We start from the raw sequence: 15,804 nt of genomic DNA on the forward strand, positions 1-15,804 counted from the left end.
GTATGAACTCTGATAATAAATTTGAACTTTGAAATTTTATTTAGACATACAGCATACAGAATGGTAAAAGGCCCTTTGGCTTACGAGGCCATGCTGCCCATTACACCCAATAGACCTACAACCCCTGGTACATTTTGAACGGTGGGGGGAAACTGGAGCACCCAGAGAAAACCCACGCGGTCACAGGGAAAATGTACAAACTCCTTATAGACGGTGCTGGTTTCGAACTGCTGACCCAATCGCTGGTGCTGTAACCGTGTTGTGCTAACCACTCCGCCAACTGTGCCACCCATTTTGAAATTTTACCTTTGAGTTGCTAACTGTTTTCCTCTCTTCGGATGCTGCCCAATCTACTGTGTCCTTTCAGCATCTTCTGTTTCTAGTTCAGGTTTCAAGCATTTGCAGTATTCCAATATTTTCATTCACAGTCCACCTGCCACATGTAGCCTTTTAGTTTTCTACAAGACAAACGCAGGAACTTCCACAAGACTAGTTTTATTATATCATTTTTGGGGGACCTATTCATAGGACACACTTAGTATTCTGATGTTTTTTAATACATATACTTACTTATTACCTTGATGAAGGGCTCAAGCCTGGAACATTGGTTATGTATCTTTATCTTTGCTGTTTGACCTACTGAGTTTCTCCAGCATTGTGTCTTTACTTCAGCCATGGTGTCAGCAGATTTTTGTGTTTTATTTCATGACAATGCCATTCAGGTGAGCAATCCCAACAGTCCCTTTCCCCTTCTCTGCATCCCTGCAACTTCACTCTCTCATACACATGCCTATCATGGAATATAGAACAGTACAGCACAGAAAAAGACCTTTCAGCCCATCATATCTGTGCCGACCATGTTATCAAACCAAAATAATCCCATTTATCATCTCCATTCCTTGCCTATCTAAATGTCTGTCCATCAGCCTCTAACTTTATCTGCTTCCACTGGCAGCCTATCTTTCTTGTAAAAAACTCGCCAGCGCATTTTCTTTAAATGTTTCCCTCTCACCTTAAAGCTACGCCCTCGAATATTTGACAATACCAACACCATTAAGGCCCCCCATCACCTCTTCTCCCTCCTACCTTCAGGCAAAAGCCTGAAAACCAGCACTTCTCGGTTTACTTTCCAACAGCTATCAGACTCTTGAACCTCAAATTATGAGCTGTTCCAACACCATAAAAGGATGGTGTACTCTACTACAATCATTTTTTTTTGCATTGCACTAGAATATCTGAGATTTTATTTGTATTTATTATCTCTTGCTAATTCAATTAAATATGGCATTATAATTTTATTTACAAATTACCTGTTCAGCTGCAACAAGTAAGAATTTCAGTGCATATGACAATATAATCATCATTTTTATCTCCCTGGTAAAATAAAACACTCTCTACCCTATCTATGCCTCTTCTATCAGGTCATCCCACAACCTCTAATGCTCTGAGAAGATAATCAAATTTCCTCAATTCTCTCTTTAGAGCTAGTATTCTCCTATCCAGGCAACATCCTGGTGAACCTCTTCTGCACCCTCTCGAAAGCCTCCACATCCTTCCTACAATATGGTGACCAGAACTGCATCCAATATTCCAAATGTAGCCTTACCAAAGTTTTATATGCTGCAGCATAGCTTGCCAACATTTATATCCAATCCCCCAACCAATGATGGCATGCTTTCTAACCATTTACTTTTTCACTTTTACACTTTCACTTTCAGGAAACTGAAATACTCTAACATTAACTCTCTCTGCACATCAATGCTCCAAAAGGTCCTGCCATTTACTGTACATTCTCCCCTAAGATTCAAACTCCCCAAATGCCCAACACTTACCCAGATAAACCTCCCTCAAAAGTTCAAATTTCAGATTTATTGTCAGAATACATACATGACATCGCATACATCTCTGAGATTCTCTTTCCTGTGGGCCATTTCCCTGCAATCCTTTTCACAATTAATCTATTCTAAAGTAATAACTTTACATCAGTTTTATTTTACTGAAAAAGAAGATTTTGTTGGAAGGTGTACATAGGATACAAGATGGGCCAAGAATTGATTTGGAGAAGGATCCAAAAATTTCATGTTAATTCAAATGATGATCAAGAAACTTTCTTTATATCTAAAGTGAGCAGTGGCACCGAAAACTGAATCAATTCGTCAACTTACAAGCCAACTTTAAACAATATTGAAGTGGAGACGTTAAGTGGTCAATATGTGAAGCATGTTAGTTTGCTGAGAAGTATAATCGAATGATAAAATCTGGGAATTGTGGAAGTCTTGGCTATGACTTCCTGAACATATTTAGGTTTCAGGGTTGTACTTGAGGAATGGACAATGACAAGTTTGCATATTTTGTGCATGAATAAACCTTTCAATTATGCACCAGTTTATCTTCAGTTTAGGAAAGATAATCAGGAGTAGAGTTACCAGTTACTTGAGCAAGTGTGGATCGACTAGGTGTTGTGTGTGGAGGAAACCAGGCCTGTTTGGAATGTGTGTATTGCAGGTGGTTACGTGTTCTCCCTTGTCTGAAATTTATTTGAAAGTCACATCATCTGCCAATCTAAGTTAGACTCCGGCCACTAATTAGTGCACTACTTGTGGTTGGCTAGTTTAAATACCTTTGTACTTGTAAATACCTTTGCTGCCACCAAGCCACTGAATCCATGTACATTACCTGGTCTGGACCCTCCATCCCTCCTCTACCTAGCCTTGCACTACTGCTGTTATAATCAACTTGTCTGTGGTTGACACTGTGAATGACCTGGGCTGGACCCCCAGCCCTCCACACTATAAAGGGCACCACATGTGCTTGGCTTGCCCTCTTTGCCATCTTTGAGGGACCACCCTGCTTCACTCCAGGCTAGTATCGTGGAATGGCACTGGAAAAATCATTGGTGAGATGTGCACTGATATAGGTTTGGGAGCATTTTAGTTAGAGTCCCTAGTAGCATAGCCTGCCCTGAGTCAAGGGGTGGTGGGTATTATATTGGTTTTTCCTTGATTATATGTATCCTGTATTAGTGTGTGTATTTTATACCCAGTGCAATTTTCTCGTGCTCGTCTTCTATAAATTGTGTGTGTATGTACTTTATTCCCATTATCATTTTCCCACACTCGTCTTTTGTTAATAAAGTCATTTACTCCCAGACTGTGTTCAGAAACCTTGCTTTTGAGACCCATCGAATCTGTTTTCTCATTCACAACATTAGGGGAAACAGTTTGGATTTGTTAATGTGTTATCTAGTGATTGAGTCTTTGGTGAAGTGATAGAAAAAATTGACAAAGAAATTCAAGTTCCAGTTTATTTATCATTGTATAAGTACCACCCAACAAAACAGTGTTCTCCGGTCCTCAGTGCAAAACACGCAGACACACAACCAGATGTAATACACTTACAGACATATGATACATAACACAGTAAATATATATACAGATATTAAATAACTGAATATTATTGTCAAATCATGGAGGGTTTGTGTGAGCAGTTCATAAGTCATTCACCATTCTCACTGCCTGCAGGAAGAAGCTGTGTCTCAGCCTGGTGGTTCTGGCTTTGATACACCTGTATCTCTTTCCTGATGGATCTACGGTTACATGATCATACACAATACGTAATTAATTGGAGATTTCACCATTGTATGGAACCAAAGTGGCCACTTTAACCTCGTGCGTTGCCAGTTTTTTTATCTGTTTGCATATAGCCTTTCAAAAAATGTTTGAGAACATACTAAATATCAAAATTGTCATCAAGATTGAAGCCAAGGACCAGACAAAGAAGCAATAAGCCACACTACAGAAAGCAGGAACTGGTGGTGAATGGATGTCTCTCTAAGTAAATGGTGCACAGAGGAGTTCTGCAGCTGGTGGTAATGGACCATTCATTTCCCTTACATATTTGAATGGCTTTTGCTGGTGGGCTCAGTGTGAAACATACACGTCAGATGTAATATCAGTCAATGGATAATAATAATTTCTCCCATGCTCTCTCCACTGTAAAGATTGCGCTGTGTCCTCTGGTGTTGCTGCAGTCTCTTGTGTAGAAGTTTCCAGAGGCAGTCAGTTTGGAGCTCTGTCGGACTAAATATGCCAGCTGGCAATGCGAGCGGTTTCATTAATAAACGACATTAGTAGATAGCTCGAATATTTTGTTTCCAAAAGAGTGAAGAGGAGAAATCCTGAGAGACTGGGTCAAAGGTGGTGAGTGATGAAATTATAAAATTCAGACACCCTATTCAAATCAGAATGCTGTGTGTCTGTTAGCCCCCGGTTCAAGGAAGTGGGCACCAGGTGAGAGGCAATGAGCTTTGTAATGCAAGTCAGGGAGGACAGGAATGAGACCCCCTAGACTCCAAGCACGGATATGAGCACAGACTGGAAGTCAGGGTCTCCTCAGTATATTGAGTGAACTGTGGCCACTGCATACAAAGTTTGGTTAGGAGTAAAACATGAATGTCTGCAGACATTGAAGTAAAAACACGACGCTGAAGAAACTTGGTGGGTCAAACAGCGTCCTTTATATAGGAAAGATAAAAAGGTATGGCAAAATCTAAGTAGATGCTTGAATAAAATGGTGAGGGGGAAGGGGGGATGGGGTCAGGGGGAGGAGCACAGTCTCACAGGCAAGAGGTAACAGGTGGATAAGTGGAGGGGGTCATAGCAGAAAGCAGGGGAAGTGGGGTAGCTGGAGGAAAGGAGAAAGAAGGATGGGGAAAAGAGAATGGCCTAGTTAAAGTGTTGTTAAATCTCTTTATTTACATGGGGTATGTTTTTTATTATTTTCAATTTTTAAGAAAAGAATATATGTGTGTATGTGTAATTTTTTGTGCAGCCTCACCCTGCTCTAAAATTCAATCCCACCAACAATGAAGACCAAACTCCCACTTGTCTTCTTGATTACCTGTTGCACCTGTATAGCTCATGCATTTTGCTTCCCCATCATTTCAATTCTCTTAGCATTCAGCAAATGTTTCGGTTTCCTTGGTCTGAATTCTTCTCATTTCTTTTCCAAAACACAGCTCTTGCGTTGCACGCTCCATCTTGGAGACACAGCTCTTGCGTTGCATGCGCCATCTTGGAAAGACAGCTCTTGCGTTGCATGCTCCATCTTGGAATGCCATGGTTTTTAATTAGAAGTCTCTCATCTAAAAAATGTCAAGGACCCTTTGAAATTTCACATATGCTCCACAAGAATTTTTTGCTTTACCCTGTGAACTTTTCTCGAAGATGCTGCTGGGACTCAAGGGTTTGAGTCATGAGGAGAGAATAAACAGGTTGGAATGGTTTTCCCTCAGGCATAGGAAGGGTGACCTTATCGAGGTTTACAAAATTATGTAGAGTGTAGATAAGATGAATAACCACAGTTCTTTCACCTGGAAGGCAAAAGTTTAAAAAGAGAGGAAGGCTTTGCTAGGAACGTGAGAGGAAACATTTTCACACAGAATGTGATGAGTGTATGGAATGAACTGCCACAGAAGCTTGAGGTGCAAGCATAATTGTGATGTTAAAAGACATTTGTGCAAGTACTTGGGTAGCAAAAGTGTGAAGGGATTAGGGCCAATTGCAGGCAAATGTGATGAGCTCAGGTAGACAACGCGATCAGCAGGAACAAGTTTTGATTGAAGTCATGATTCAGTGCTGCATAACTCCTAGTTCAGGACTAACATCTGGCTCCCTTCTGGCTGCCAAGCAGTGTAAAATGATGGCCTGTCTTGATGAGTGTGAACCCATTCTACACAAAGAAGCATTGGTAGGCAATTCCTGAGATGTGCAACACACGACCTAGCTCAGCAAGTTACTTCCCCTCACCAGATGGTTTAATTTTACATAAACCTGGAAGATTTATGGTTTTAAATTCCTCCTCCACACTTCACGTGGATTCTATGGGGAATATCACTAGATTCACTCCAACCTATCACTTTTGTATTACTGTACATTAACTGTGATATATATACATTTTTGTAGGAACAAGCCTGAGGATTCATGGTACTTATTTGTGCTCAACTCTTATACTGTACTGCCCTTGTGATGGATGAAGGAAAGATGATTGGTAAACAAAGAAGGCAACATAGTAATTCTGGAAGTGAAAAACTCATCCCCACGATGGCTTGGAGGGGAGACCAAGAGAGGCAATGATGGCTCAAGTATGTCCACGCACTCTATCAATGATAAGATCAGGAGCAAGGATGCTCCGTTAATTTTGTAGCCAGCGCCCTCCAGCAGCACCTAGTTAACATGTGGGTGAATATGTGCAGACATTGATCCGCCATCAACTGTCCAACATACAAATTCTTTGATGCATGTAATTGTCCCCATCATCGCCCATCCTTCCTTGGGGCACAGTCAGCCTTTTTGCCTGTTCCAGTCTCAATGTCAACTAGCTCTTTTCCTCATTGACATTGACGGAAAACAATCCCAACCTCTCCACTCTCTGCTCATAACTCAAGCTCATGAGTCCCAGTAACATCTTTGAGAAAAGTTCACAGGTAAAGTAGAAAATGATTGTAGTGCTTGTGTGAAGTTTCAAAGGATCCTTGACATTTTTCAGCTAGGAGACTTCTAATTCAATTAAAAACCATGGGATTCCAAGACGGAGCATGTAACTCACTCACAAGCTGTTCTTGAAAAAGAGGTGGTTTGGTCTAGTCTCATCATCAAGACTTTTCATGAAACAACCCACCTGTTCTCCACACCACCAAGGCCAAAATTTGTTCTTATCTGGAAAGGGCAGCAGCAGCACTCAGTAAAGGTTTATTTTCAGTACTATTTTGCATGCTTCAGAAAGTATTCTCGAATAGGAAATGTGCTCAACTTCCCTATTACCACTCAATTCACTGAGAACATGGTTTGCAGTCTTTATGCTTTAATCTCAGCAGTGTGGCTAATTAAACAGGAATCTGATTAGTGCTTAGCTGTACAGCTGGAAATTCCAGACAGGGTCATTTATTAAGAATAAAGCTTCCTGGTAACAGGAAGCCTCCATCGAATGAACAGGGAACTAATTCCTTGGAGACTTTGTCACTTTTTAACTCAGCTTTTTTTTAACTCCCTACCCTAGATGAAAAATCTCTTCCATTAACTAGTTTTTGCTGTTTCTCAGCTTTGTGATGAGTGCAGAACAGGTGCTATTATCAGCATCTGTGTAGCCACAAGCATGAGAGACGAAGTTTGTATCTGCGTGTGTATTGGAACTTCATTCCTGCTCTCCCAGAATTCTCCAGGCTATGCCACGTGCAGTCTGACTGATATCTTTTCCAACATCATCTGGTTCTTAATACCCAGACATTTTGCTAATTTATATCAATGTTTATTACATTTGAATGAAATGAAATTAACATTCAATCCGAACTCAACCATATATTCTTCTGATTCCTTCAACCCAATGTCAACAAGACCACTTGGGCATGTTGCTACATTTTTTCTCTCTTTGTCAGATTTAACCCCTTCATTATTCATGCAACATTAACACAAAATGTAGTTTGCTTTTTCCACTGAGGTTAGGTGAGATTAAAACAAGAGAACTTGAGTTAAGGGTGAAAGGTTTAGAGGGAACTTCATGCAAAGAGTGATGGGAGTGTGGGACAAATTGCAAGTTGAAGTGGTGAATGCAGGCTCAATTTTAGAAAACTTTGAAGAATTACATGGATGGGAGGGCTATGGAGGGCTATGGTCCAGGTGAAGTTCAGTGGGACTAGGCAGAAAAATAGTTTGGCACAGATGAGAAGGGCTGAATGGCCTGTTTCTGTGATGTAGTAACCAATGGTCCTAATGTACCAGAGGAGAATTCCCTCTCTATGTACAACAGGTTTCTTTGTAGGAGCATTGCAATAAGTTCCCAGTTCCATAACAGATAGCAACTGAGTACACTGGGCAATGAAGATCTTGCTTTCTGAACACATTTTGGTGTATTTTATTGATTTTGGGCTGCTGATCACGAAGATCGCCTTAAAATTGTCCTATTACTTACCGTTTTTTAGATATAACCTATTTTTTGTGATTTCCTGTCATATTTTAAGTCTGCTATTATGTTGCCCACAAAGCAACCTGTTTTGGTCAGTCCAAGCATGGCTGGGCCTGCACTCAGTGCAGCTACTATGCAAATGTTGTTTTTGGGCTGGGCATGTTTAGTCAGGATAGATGCAAACAGACTATAAAAGCAGCTCACATGTACAGATGCTGTGCATTACATTGATTATAGATTGAACACATGTTGATGTACATGTTCTTTAGGCAATAACATAGTGAGTGTCCTTAGCGATTGCATTAATAGTCTTCAGAAAGATTCAATATAGCAGAAATGTCTTGTCACTATCGCAGCTGGCGACATTGGGACCTGGCCGTTGCCAGACCACAGAAAGTGCCAGAAAACAGAAATTGGCCCCTAAAGGAATCCCTATGCAAACATATCAAAGATAAAACTGAGAGTACAGCAATGGTACATAGAAATGAATAAATGTATTCCATTGGAAAAAAAATAACATATAATTTAAAAAATAAAGTCACATTATTTGAACAAATTTGGGGACCATACATGGAACACAACAGAGAGGTCCTACCGCGGACCTCCACCCCCTAAAATGATAAAATGAGAACAAGACAAAATGACCTGATCCAGTGTGTAAAAGTAGATGACACAATTTTTTTGTTTATTTTCATTGTGTGATGACATTGTTTAATGGTTTTATTGTATTGTATATGTTGAATGTTTAATGGGTTTGGAGGAGGGTGGGAAGGAGCGAGGGAAGGTAGGGGGGAAAAAAGGGGAGAAAATGCCACTGTGTATATCTAAGAGAGAAATGTTTGTATGTATTTTGATTGATAAGGTTCATAGTGTGAAAAATAAAAAAAATTAAAAAAACATTATGAAAAGTAAAACAAAGCTTAAAACAATAATACTGTGGGGCAGCACAGTTAGCGCAACACCTTTAAAGCACCAGCGATCATGCCGTTAGTACAAACTCCTTACAGACAGCGCGGGATGCGGTCCTGATCGCAGAAGATTCAACCTTTACAGTGCCAGCGTTCAGGAACCAGGATTTGAATCCTGCGCTATCTGTAAGGAGTTTGTACTAACAGCGGCAAATTCAAAACATACTGGACCATGGGAGTCGCCAGACCACGGGAGTTGCTAGACCACAGAGTGCCAGATAATAGAGGTTCAACCTGTACATAATTATGGTTCCTAGACTGCTTGACACTAAGCTAGATCTCTGGGTCCAGGTTTCCTGGCATTGTTATCCAATGTAACATATAGTGTATTAATGTATCATACACCCATTAATGTAATGGGTGGCATGGTTAGAGCAGCAGTTAGTGCAACACCGTAATGGCACCAGCGATCGGGACCTGGGTTTGAATCCTGCACTGTCTTAAAGGAGTTTGTACATTCTCCCTGTCTGTGTGGGTTTTCCCTGGGTGCTTTGGTTTCCTCCCACCATTCAAAACAATTGGGTGTAATTAGGCGACACAGACTCGCGGGCTGAAAGGGCCTGTTACCGTGCTGTATGTCTAAATTCAAAATTTAGGTTTAATATTGACTAACATCTGAAGGAATTAACCTCATGCGATTGTGACAGAGCTCAGGAAGATTATTTTGATCCTGAACAAAGGATAATGTGGGTTATTTGGTCTTAAAATGGGGAATTGTAGTACCAGTGCCAACATAAAACCATTGTTATTGGGTGAATCATCAAATATGCCGTGTACACTGCACTTTTATAAACCTCTTCGAGTTGCACATGATGACTGTGTAACCTGATAGCACGGTTTTGTGTCTATTTTCAAGCCAGTGTGGTATCCTTCCATCCCTATTTTTATGCAGAATCTTTCTAACCGATGTTCAATTGCTGGAGATGCATTTCAGCTTCCTGCTCAATTCTTTTTGCTGATTTAGAGATTGAAGTTAAATGCTTTGACATCATTAAATCATCATTATAAGTATTGCCGATTTGAACTATTTGCTTTCATGAAAACATTTTAACCTTTTGCCTAGCAAATTACAAATGCCAAATATAAGCAAGATCCCGGAAACTATCCCTGAAATTACGTTAGCAATCAAGCCTCTCTTTCGACTCTTGCTGGTTGTAAACTCAATGTTTGGACAACATTAGGTAAACAAGAAGTCTGCCGTTGCTGAGGAACTAGAATACTATACCCAACTGCTGGAAGAACTCAGCAGGTCAGGGAGCATCCATGAAAAGCAATCAGCAGTGGGCATTTTGGACCTGAGATCAGGCATGCCAAAATAAAATACAGTTGTCAATGACTGGGGTTGGGGGCAGGCAGAGCAGAGAGCAACAGGTGATAGGAGAAGGGCTGTGAAAGATGCTCTCTGTGTGGGTTCACCTTGGATAGGGTTCTCCTCCCCTCGGCCACGGTTATCCGGGGGACACATTCGTCAGGGGGACATGGAGTTTTCTTCAGCATCATCCTGTTCTCATCAAACCATGTTCAGTCTGTCCGGAAGGGAGACATCATTGTCCTTAACTTGCAAGGTTGACTTGTGATCCAAAATAGTCTTGATCCTTTGCCACATGTGCCTCATGTCGCCAGTGTCGCATAGCTGTCTGTGGATCTCCTGTGCATACCCTCGCTTTGCCTTCCGGATTGCAAGGGTGAGTTCAACCCTGGCTGATCTTAGTGCCATCATGTCCACTATCTTGAAGGCAGCGTCACGAGCTCTGAGAAGGGCCCGAACCTCTGCACCCAACCAAGGTTTCTGGTTAGCCCTGCTTATGAAGCATTTGATCTCAATGGATCCTCAGTGCAGTTGCTGATGTAGCCAGAGCTGTGTGCTCAGCCCGCTCTGTTCATGCTACTGACCCTCGACTGTATCGCCAGATCAGGCTCCAAAAGTGTCATCAAGTTGCAGATGACACAACGGTATTTAGCCAATCAGAAACCACGATGAGTCACAGAGAAGAGGTGGAAAATTTCATGAAATTGTGCGAGAGTAGCAACCTGAGTCTCAATGTGGATAAGACGAAGGAGATGATTGTAGACTTCAGGAGGACCAGGAACGATCACCCTCCACTACACATCAACAACTCTGTAGTGGAGAGCACCAAATTCCTTGGAGTTCACTTAACTAGTGATCTATTGTGGACTCTCAATATCTTCACTTGTCAGGAAGGCACAACAGTGACTGCACTCCCTGAGAAGATTGAATCAGGCAAGGCTATCAGCCACTATTATGTCGACCTTCTATAGGAGCTCTATTGAGGGCATCCTGGCCACCTGCATCAAAGTGTGGGACAGTTGCTGCAGAGAACTGGATCGAAGGTCAATCCACAGAACAATAAGAGTGGCAGAGAAGGTCACTGGAGTCTCCCTTCATCCCAATGATGTAATCTATCAGGGGGTGCACTAAATCACTGAGGACCCTTCCACCCTGCGCACAGCATCTTTCAGGTATTCCCATCAGGCTGAAGAACAGCCTCTTCCCATGTGCAATGGGAAGTGGAGGAATGGTATAGGGACAACCCTCTATTTGAGAAGGAGAAGCAAAGGTGACGACCCATGGGATGGTAACCATAGTGGCGGACCAGTTAAAGGTTCTACAGCTGAAGGCCTCACACAGGCAGTGGGCTTCCAGTGACTTGAGATGAAGAACCCATGGGGGCTGCAGGGTGGCGGATACTGTGGTCAAAGGACATGCACCAGGCTGCAGACTGCTGGAGACTGGCTGAAGGGGTACCAGGTCTCAGAACCGGGATACAAGAGAGTACTAGAACTGCCACCCCCCCCCACCCACATACAAATGAACACATTTCTCCGCTCCATCCACCCTCCCTCCTCCTCCCATCCGCTCTCAACTTATTAAAAGGCCGAAGCCAAATACAACATGGTGACCACCAAGACCAGCTCTTGTGAGACCTCCTTGTTGGCGTTTATTTTGATGCATGGTATGTAAAAGGTTGGCCACCTCTGACCTAAAGCATGGGCCTGTTGATCTTCGCATTCTACATTCAGTTCCACATCATCAGTCTTGTTCCATACCATGTGCATCTGAAACGGGAAATATGAAAGGGAAGAACGGTCGGGGGATTTATGTTGCTCACGTAGCGATGAATCGCGGAATCAAACAGCACAGCCAACCAGGACCAAACTGACCGGAAAGAACCCATCTATATTCACTTTGGACTAAAAACACATAAATGCTTGAGGAACTCAGCAGGTGTCGCAGCGAACATAGAAGGTAAAGTTATATAACCAATATTTCGAGTCAAGGTATGAACAAAAAGCAGGAAAGCGCCTGAATAAAAATGTGAGAGGAGGAGGGAGTAAAGTCAGGGGGAGGAGCACAGACTAGCAGCCAAGAAGCTACAGGTGGATGTGGGTAGGAGAGTTAGAGGGATGGGGAAAGTGATTGGGCATGCTCCATCCAGATGGCTTTTACATTAAATTCTCCATTTCCATTTCAACACCCCCCCTCCCCCGAGCCCCCACATCGGCTCTCCTTTTGACGAAGAGCTCAAACTCAAAATGTTGGTTCTATATCTTTGCCTCCTCTGTGAGCTGTGAGACCTGCTGAGTTCCTCTAGCACATTTTTGCATTGCACTTGACATCAGCATCTGCAGCCTTTTTCATTTAACTCAGGCATTGCAATCCATCGTTATCTGGGATGGTTTTCCTTCTGTAATGTTCAGGAACTATTGTGAGCCTCAGCTGTTGTAGGGACAGGCTTGGCACAATTTCAAAGGCTGAAGGATTATCAACAAGCCTTGCTGACACTTTGTAATGATATTCAGCATTGCAAAACGACAGGAGGTACCTGCTCCTCACACAAAGGCTAATTCATCCGCACAATGAACAGAGGAACATTCCAATTTAAGTATTATATACCGTACGATACACCACTGAATGGTTCAAGATATAGTCATGTAATAAAACAAAAAATGTGAGATTACATGAAATTTCCTTTTGTACCATAAGGTAGGCAAAGATTCACAAGCAGCAGAAATTGCCCAGCACTCTTTACAGTAAGAGAAAGAGAAGCAAAAGAGAGCCCCCCACCCCACCCCCAGGCTACTGAGTGTCCATGGCTTTGCCTCTAGCATTCCCGCAGCCTCCGCAGCTGCACAGAACAGTCCAAGGCATTAGCAATCTAATACACACCTCTCACACGATCAGGGAAGGCCACTCAGCGCCCTCGATACCCACTCGCATTCCAGTTCTAATACCTTCAGCCAGTCTCGAGCCAGTCAACAGCAGTTCACCGCCTGGTTTGAGTCATCTGATCACAGTCGACAGCAGCCCGCATTCTACATGGGTACCTCTCCTCAAGTTACCAATAGCTTATCACCTGTGTGTTCTTCAGCCTCAAAGCCCCCCCCCTGATCAAGGTTGGTGCTTAAAGTAGATTTATCTACTTTGCTATTGCTAATAACACTGGGCAACAATTTATTTCAGAAGGTTTGCTTCCTGAAAAATAATTGGGGATTATGATAGACAACTTCAAGCTGAACACAAAGATAATTTCAGATTTGCAGTATCATATAAGTTGGAAAAACATTAAATGAACTTTTATTGAATTTATCCTATTTAATCACATAATGATGTTGACACGTTGCATTAGTTCAACTGACCTAAAAATGTTTTGCTACTGATTTTCATTTGTACTCAGCATCTGATGCCCCTCATGTCATTGTCTAACAATAGTCGGCCAACATTGATGGATTCCATTTGCCCTGATACCACATTTCCATGGTCGCAGTGTCCTGGTGAAACCTTTCACCATGTTCGTCACAGACTGCACCAAGAGCAAAAGGGAAGACATCCAAGTGCAATGCAGAAAATGAATTTTCAGTGACATGCTGCACTTCATGGTTTTGTCTGCCTGAAGCATGTTGCCAATCAGCTGGATGTAGTTTAGGTGCTTTGTAGTTGCCAAGAAAATTTTTCAAGAACATCTTTAAATGCCTTCCCTGCTATTTTCTCCAGCCTCACTGGAAGATCTTTGAACTTACACTGAGTGCATGTCCAGGCATGCTTGGACTGACCAAAATTGCTTGCTTTGTGGTCAATATACTGGTAGGCATAAAATATGACAGGAAATCACAAAAATGGTTATATCTATAAAATGGTATGTGATAGAAAATTTGTAAGATGACTTTTGTGATCAGCTGCCCAAAATCCATAAAATACACCCAAAAGTGTTCAGGAAGCAAAATCTTCATTGTCTGGTGCAAGAGAGCACAGAATAATGGTAAGTGAGTACATTTCCACCTTGTTTACTTTTATTATTTGAGAAATCACAAGATCAAGGAACAGAAATGGTCCATTTGGCCCATCAAGTCTTCTCCACAATCCACCTTGAATTAAATTGTTCTCACATCCAAGTTCCAGCCTTTTCCCCATATCCCTTGATTATCTTATTTAATTAGATACCTATCAATCTCCCCCTTTAACTTCCAAATGTTGGGCCTCCACAGCTGTGTGTGGCAACGAAGTCCACAAATCCATGACTCTCTGGCTAAAGAAATTTCTCCTTATCTCTGTTTTAAATGGATACCTTCTCATTCTAAGACTGTGCCCTGTTGTCCTGGATTCACCTACCAAGGGAAACATTTTATTCGCATCTACTCTGTCCAATCCTTTCTATCATTCTTCTATATTTACTTAAATATTACTTAGCAGCACTCAATTCCATGAGACTGTTACATGGTCCAACTCACAGACAGCTGTCATGTGGGTGCCAGCTCAGTTAAGACTTCTGGACCTCCCCCAAGCTAATTGTTTGCACCAATGATTTATTAATACAGCTCCGGCACATATGCTCACTTCTTCTAACTTACTTTAGTTGTTCCCCCCAGGTAAAATCAAACCACTTCACCAGACAGCCACAACACCCCTCAAGACAGAAAATATTGAATTTATAGCTTGAAATGAACCTGTGCTGCCTTTGTGATCTTTCATAATGTCAAAATTGATTTTTTTTATTGGCTTTCAAAGAAAGTATATTTTAATGTCCCTGTAAACCCATTAACTGGAGCCATGATCACTAAATAAAGAAAGAAACGGAGAGATCTAACAGGTCATTTGATGAAGGATCTGAACAAGAGACCCATTAAGAACAGGATGCTTCATCCATTTAGGAAAATTTTAAAGAAAATCAATGGAAAGTCCAAAGTATGTTAGAGATTTTCTGGAATAAAGTACATTCATTTAGATCTTAAAATTGATTAGAAGCTACTGAAACTGAGATCAAAGCAAAGAGAGATTGTGCAGATCAGAGTAACCTTCTGAAAGGAATGAGGGAGGGAGACAAGGGAAAAGAAGAGATCAAGCAAAAGATATCATCAGACCACTGAATGGACTGGAGAAGGGGGAGAAGAGGATTTGGGGAACAGAATGAAAATTAATTTAATTTAGAATCATAGTGCAGTAACGGTCCCTTCCGGCCCACGAGCCCATGTCATCCAAATGACCCCCATTTGTTTTTGAAGGGTAGGAGGAAACTGGGGCACCCTGAGGAAACCCACGTAGACACAGGGAGAACATACAAACTCCTTACAGACAGCGCCAAATTCAAACTAGGCTGTACAGGTCATCGAGGTTTAAACTCTGATCCTTCTCAATTTAAATGACCCTCCACTGGGTAAAAGTCTGTTGGCAATAGACAAAAATGGTGGAAAAAGTCATCATCCAGAGAAAGAAAAAGAATGTCAACATTTCAGGCCTGAGCCCTTAATTGGGAAAACAGGTAGATGTTCCATTGCAAAATTTCTTTGAAGGATGCCTGCCCTGAAAAAGTTCTCCTCCTCTAAGAAGGGCTCAGGCCAGAAACATCGGCAATTTATATTT

General features: G+C 41.8%; 1 protein-coding gene across 3 annotated transcripts in view; it reads left to right on the forward strand.

Moving 5' to 3' along the window:
• The window catches only part of LOC138746732 (integrin beta-3-like), a 207,418-nt gene that overhangs the window by 20,549 nt on the left and 171,065 nt on the right, over positions 1 to 15,804 (forward strand). Inside the window, exon 1 of one of the 3 annotated variants that reach the window (XM_069905071.1) lies at positions 3,793 to 3,868. The exons of the other annotated variants lie outside the window; for them this stretch is intronic. The gene's annotated coding sequence lies outside the window, so the exon portion shown is untranslated. Of the gene's footprint in view, positions 1 to 3,792; positions 3,869 to 15,804 lie in introns of those variants that run through there. 3 annotated transcript variants of the gene reach the window in all.

The sequence above is a fragment of the Narcine bancroftii genome, chromosome 12 (genome assembly GCF_036971445.1).
Source record: "Narcine bancroftii isolate sNarBan1 chromosome 12, sNarBan1.hap1, whole genome shotgun sequence".
Classification (NCBI taxonomy): domain Eukaryota; kingdom Metazoa; phylum Chordata; class Chondrichthyes; order Torpediniformes; family Narcinidae; genus Narcine; species Narcine bancroftii.